Raw genomic sequence first — 6294 nt, forward strand, 5'->3', positions numbered from 1 at the left:
ACGGGCCGACCCGCCCCTCCACGGGTTGGCCCATCTGACAGCTCTAATAAGATCTTTGTAAAATTTGGCACAGTAGTCATTCCATGTAACTTTAACTTATTCTTCTTTCCCTCTTCCCATGTATATATTTTCTATAATTGTAAGTTGAGAATTTATCATATGAAAGGATAAATATATTATGGAATACCAAATATATTAAATTTACTTACTATGAATTCATTATAATAAAATATCTTCATCTCCTGATCTACATGCATCCATATAGTACCAGAGGTGCATACTCGTACTTTAAATTTTTCAGTGATATAAGATGTTAGATCCGACAATTATATAATAGGGGGTAAGGGAGCAATGACCTTATAGGATTTTTCAGGGAATTTTAGAAATTTTCTGGAATTTAATCGGAACTCGTATGACATATTTAGAGGGGATACATTTATGGGCTTGAGAAAAAGTCTGTTTGGAATATCCAAAGGTGGGAGTTGATTGAGAAATTAATCTAGGGTTTAATTGAAAATTCCATAAGTTATAAAAGCATTGTTCCGTGCCCTAGCTCACACACCGCCGAATTCCTTCCCTTCTCTTCTCACGAAGCCACCCTCTCCTCCTTCGTCGAACCCTTTCCCCAAATCCATCGGCCAGTTTCTTCCTTCTCCCTCTCGTGAGTTCCCGCACCCCAGCCGCCGATCTCGCTCCCTCACTCGAGCACCACAACCGCCGTCATCTCCTCCTCACGCGAGCACCATAGCCGTCGGCCTCGCTCCCTCGCACGAGCACCATAGACGTCGCTGGCCTCTCCTCCTCACGTGAGCACTAGAGACGCCGCACCACCACCGGTACAACGAGCTAGCGGCCAACACGACTCCTTTCCATCACATTCTGTCGTGCCCTAATATCGAGTTCCTTGGCGATTTCCTCCTTCGTCAGTCACTAGGTTTCGTTGAGGTGGGTTCCAGCCAAAGAGGAAGCTGTGGACACCAAGATTTGGTAAGACACTTCATTTTGGATCCTAGGGTTGTTGTGATTTGGTGTTCAGATTCTAGAAAGGAGGGTTACACTAACTAGGGATTTTTTTGCAGTGAATTCACAGCGGCACCGACCCTAGACCTTCGGCAGGAGTTACCTCCGGTTTGTAAGTATTCTCCAACAGCCACTGTTCCGGGCCGTGGGTTAATAAGGGAGACCTCATAGTAAGGGTAAGATGTTGGAGATTTGGTTTGTGTTTTGGCCTAAAACTGAATTTGTTGCTAGTATGATTAGGGATAATTAATCCAGGTGGTTGTTCGAAACGATTAAGATGAAATGTTGGATTTAATCTAGGGTTAGGTTAGATCCGAGTCCTATAGTTAACTGAGTTAATGACAGAATTTGGGTCCTAAATAGGAGTTCAAGATTATTATTGGATACATGGGGTATAGCTTAATTATATGTGTTGTTACAGGACTTTGACTTACGACGAGTCACTTGACAGGTGGATAAGTTTGGACGCTCGACCTATATTAGAGGTGGGTGCTTCTTACTTTGACTCTCTTTAGTTCTTTGGAACTTAGTGCATGAGCTATTCTTTTTTTTGGACAAGGACTATTTTACCTTGACTCCACTCGTAATATTTCTTGTGCTTGATACTTCCACTCAAACCTTTGAGATATTCATTTCTATATCCATACAGCCTCTTGTTGCCATCTATGATGTGTAGTAGATATTAGATACCAACCTTGTATGTTTTGATTGTTGTTTATTTATGTATCGTACTGAGCATGTTGACTTCATGTAGCATACCTAATTCCTGTTTATATGTATATGATGACTGTTATATTTTGAGCATCATATCATTACATGCATGTCAACGACGAATTCTCCCTTGCGATCGAGAGAGTCATTGACCAGGGTCGCACGCTCGACCACTCGAGAGAGTGGTAGCTGGAGCAGATGCCACTTGTCCTGTTGTGCCCCCACTCGCTCACCCATAAGTAGAGGAAGCTGGAGTTACGAGCAGCAGGGACCCCCGTCGTAGATGTAGCTAGTTAGCTACTATGTAACTATCTACTCGGCCACTCGAGAGAGTGATAGTTGGAGTGTTGTATAGTTTTGTTACTGACCCGGCCTCTCGATCATATATGGGTCTTGGTGTAGAGGGGTGGGCAGGAGTGACCATCAGTGCATACGCTTTTATTATTATTATACCTGCTTATGCTGTTGTTTCTTTGTTGTTGCTTCCTTATGGCTACATTTGTTTATTGTGCCATGTGTTACATTTATACTTGTGGAGCTATAGATATATGGATTGCTTGTACTTCACCCTGATTTACTTATTAATAGAATATTTTTACCTCACATGATATCTTCGTAGTGATGAACAGTTCAGTAGCTGATATGTATTACTCCTGATTTTCTATTACTAGCCTAGGATATGGTTATAGGTAGGAACATTTATTGTAATTTTACTGTAGTATCTATTTCCCTTATGAGACTGTATACTGTTGGCTCACTCTCTATTTGTATATTATGTTCATGCACTATCTTTCTTTTACCCGCTGAGTCCTAGCACTCATCACCCCCACAAACTAGTTTTTCTTTTGTCAGGTAGCAGGTAGATGAATCAAGGATGCATGGAGAGTCCTGGTTGTCAGTCCCATTACACATTCGAGGACAGTTTTCCTTTCGGTCTTATTACTGTTTGGATGGTATATTAATTTAATGTATTTGCTTTCTAATAAGTTGATGTGGGTTTGGAGTCTAGTCAGGTGGTTGCAGGTATTTTAGTTAATGACTTTGTTGGTCTTACATTCATATTTTTGTTGTGATGCCCACTATGTTTACTTCCAGCCATGTGGGTTGTTTATAAACTGCGTGGTTGTGTGTAAATATAGCTGTGTGGGTTGATGATTATTTTCTTATGTTGAGTGTTGATGTATACTGGTTCCAATAGTCACTGTTACAGGGGAGGTGCTGTCCGATTTTTGATTGGACAACATTACCCTCGGGGCGTGACAATTTTTTTTTATCAGAGCGAAGTTTTACGATACCTATTTTCGGTGTTTCAAATTTTTTTTTGTTTTCCCTTTGTAATTTGATTTCTCGATGTGACTTTCGAGTTTTGGGACCAGGCAGTGGCAGGATATCTTCGAGCTATAGGATGCAAGTTGTCTACTGCTAAATCATTTTCCTAATGGTACTTATATACTTATTACTAACAGGAATGACACGAAGAGGGTCAACTGTTATGCGTACACATGGATAAGGTTGACCACGAAAACAACCCACGGTGTGGATGGATCCCTGAGATTATGCATTGATTATCGGCAACTGAATGCAGTGACAATTAAGAACAAATACCCACTACCACGTATAGAGGATTTATTCGATCAACTCAAGAATACATGTGTATACTCTAAGATTGATCTATGCTCAGGCTATCATCAGCTCAGAGTTAGGGACACAGACATTCAGAAGACAATGTTCCGCACTTGTTATGGACACTATAAGTTCTTAGTAATGTCAGTTGGGCTTACCAATGCGCCAGCTGTTTTCATGGACCTCATGAATAGAATATTCCTTGAGTACTTGGATCAATTTATCATTGTATTCATCGATGATATTTTGATATATTCCTAGTCTGAGGAGGAACACAAGCAACACCTTCGCATAGTTCTAGAGATGTTACGACGAGAACACCTCTATGCGAAGTTGATGTGCGTAGATCTTATGATCATTTATACATGTTTTGACGCACATTCACTTACTTTATTCACGTATATTCTATGCATGTTCACCTGTCTTAGCATATATTCAACATAAATACTCTTTTGTTTAGAGATCTACTCTTTGTGTATTTTCTTGTTGACAGGACACGATTTGGAGCAGAAACAAAGCTTAAGTGGAGTCTAGAGCTTCCAAGGTGTTGTGTCCAGGCCGTGTGAAATTTTTACACTGCAGACTAAAACCAAAATAGACATAGCTTTCTTCTCGGTTGGATTTTTGGCCAGTTCTTTATATGGAATTGTAGATAACTTCAGGATCTACAACTTTGATGAAGACCTCAACTCAAGAATACCACGTTAAGATGTTCTAAAATGATCTACACGACCTTGATGCAATTCTGCATGACCAGAGTAGAAGGAAGGCACGGCCGTGTCAATTCACACGACCGTGCGTGTAAAGCCCGAAAAATTCCCGAATTTATTTTAGAAATATCCTATGATTTTTCTAGATTTTTTAGGATAATTTTACATAATTTTTGGAGTACCGGAAGTAGCAAAAACAAATAAGTCGCAAAATGGTTTACGCGGGAATCGAACCTGGGACCCATCGGAGCCTACGACTTATTATGTGTTCCGGAAACCAAGTGAACCCAGCAGGGCCGTGCTGAAAGGATAGGAAATCAAATATATTTATATTTGATTTGGGAGAAATAACTATTTGATATAAATAGAAAACTTAAGTGGGATTGGTTTATTTCTTTTGGGTTCGGCATTTTCTCTCCTCACCGAAGCCTTTCTCTCCCTCTCCCGTTTCTTTCTCTCGGCGCAGCAAACAAAGCAAAGGAGACCTAGGGTTCCTTCCCTAGGATCGTGTGTTCACTTTCCGGTGACAACACCAGCACGAAGTCGGTTCTTCTCCGCGAGAGGAACGCGAGGACATAAGTGGTTCGTCGAACGGAGCAGTTTTTCCGGAAAACCTAGCGGATAGAATCGTAAGAAAACCCTTCGATTGAGGTAAGAAACCCCTCACCTGCAGTATAATTGCTCTCGCCTGTTAGTTTTGGCATTAGTTCAGTAGTTCTACAGTTTTCAGTTTTAGGGGTGCTTTTAGTGCACACCAAGCATTCGGTAGAATGCCCAGTTCAGTAGGATGCACCAGTAGGCATCCCAACAGCATGAAAAATGTATTAGAAACATTTTATTCAGCTTATTATCAGTTATTACAGTTATATGGATCAGATATCCATTGGGTGGGCTCCCACAGTAGCCCCTAGGTTCAGATAACCTAGCTCTAGGTTCAGATAACCTAGAACAACAAAGTAAAATATGATTTAGTATTTTACTTTTATTCAGATAGCACTGCACTTGGATCAGATATCCATGGGTTGGACTCCCACAGTCATCCCTAGGTTCGGAACCTAGTAACCCTGCTGGATTCGAACTTGCAATCCCGGGTCTCGTAGGGACGCGCGCACGATAAGTACTGTTGCCAAGCAGGATGTTTAGTATTTTCATCTATTATTATATATAGTTTTTCCAAATATATAATCGATGGAAACACTAACTTAGTTTCACTATTATCTCGATTAAGTTTCATGATTTGAGTTCATGACCGATTAGATGTATATGCATGACCATTCAGTATTCCCGCTTAGTTTCAGATACGGTATGCTATGCTCGACTTGTTTGTATGCCATGATCGATTCAGACATGTTTGTATGCCATGCCATGTTGCTCAGTTTAGTTTCAACAGCATGTTTTAAAAACATAATCGCATCGTTGCATGTTTTTGTGAGGTAGATGGTTTCTTACTAAGCTTCTTAGCTTACAGATGCTACTTTTCTTATACTGCAGATACCGGTAAAAGAAAAGTGGACTAGCGGAAGCTGGAGGGCGATGCTACGATGATGTGTGTGTGCAAGGGGTCTGGAATAAAGATCCTTGGGATCTACACGCTTTTATTTCAGTTTTAGTACTTAACATGTCTAGTTTTATGACTTAGTCTTGTTACTAGGTGTTATAGCTTAGTAAACTATGCATTGTTTAGTTTATCATGTTTAGAATGTTAGTATTTACATGCTAGAGTGTTTTTCATGTATCTAGAGCTCGTGTATGTGATTTTTAGCACGAATCAGTGCTGAAAATCAGAAATTCTGATTTCGTTTCAGACTATCAGAACCTGGATCGGTCATCAGACCGATCCAGTGCCATTCCTTTTCCTGGATCGGTCAGCCGACCGATCCAGATGGATACAGTAGCCTACCGTATCTCCCTGGATCGGTCAGCCGACCGACCCAGCATCGAACAGAAGGCATCCCAGCGTCTCCAGGTGCCTGGATCGGTCTGCAGACCGATCCAGACACACCTGGATCGGTCTTGCCGACCGATCCAGCAGGGCACAGAATCGCGACAAGTTTGATCGATCCGTGGATCGAACAGCAGTTAGCTGGGAAGTTAGCTTTGAGTTCTAGCTCAGATGGGAGGTCAAGTATCCTCCTTAGCACATATACCCCAACCGGAAAGGTCTTGAACCCTTCCTTATAACAGCATGAGTGTACAAGTTGTCAGTTTAATAGAGTCAGTTAGTGAAATT

General features: G+C 41.2%; 1 long non-coding RNA gene across 2 annotated transcripts; it reads left to right on the forward strand.

Annotated features, from left to right (window-relative positions):
* The first annotated feature begins 559 nt into the window (after nt 1-559).
* LOC122023913 lies at nt 560-5598 on the forward strand. Of its 2 annotated transcripts, XR_006123256.1 has the most exons (5): nt 560-987; nt 1080-1196; nt 1442-1505; nt 2584-2684; nt 5556-5598. It is a non-coding gene; the product is annotated as an uncharacterized LOC122023913 (long non-coding RNA). The 2 variants fall into 2 exon arrangements; XR_006123255.1 differs by lacking the exon at nt 5556-5598 and having other exon boundaries at nt 2584-2886.
* The last annotated feature ends 696 nt before the right edge of the window (nt 5599-6294 follow it).

This window comes from Zingiber officinale, chromosome 1A, assembly GCF_018446385.1.
Source record: "Zingiber officinale cultivar Zhangliang chromosome 1A, Zo_v1.1, whole genome shotgun sequence".
NCBI classification, from domain to species: domain Eukaryota; kingdom Viridiplantae; phylum Streptophyta; class Magnoliopsida; order Zingiberales; family Zingiberaceae; genus Zingiber; species Zingiber officinale.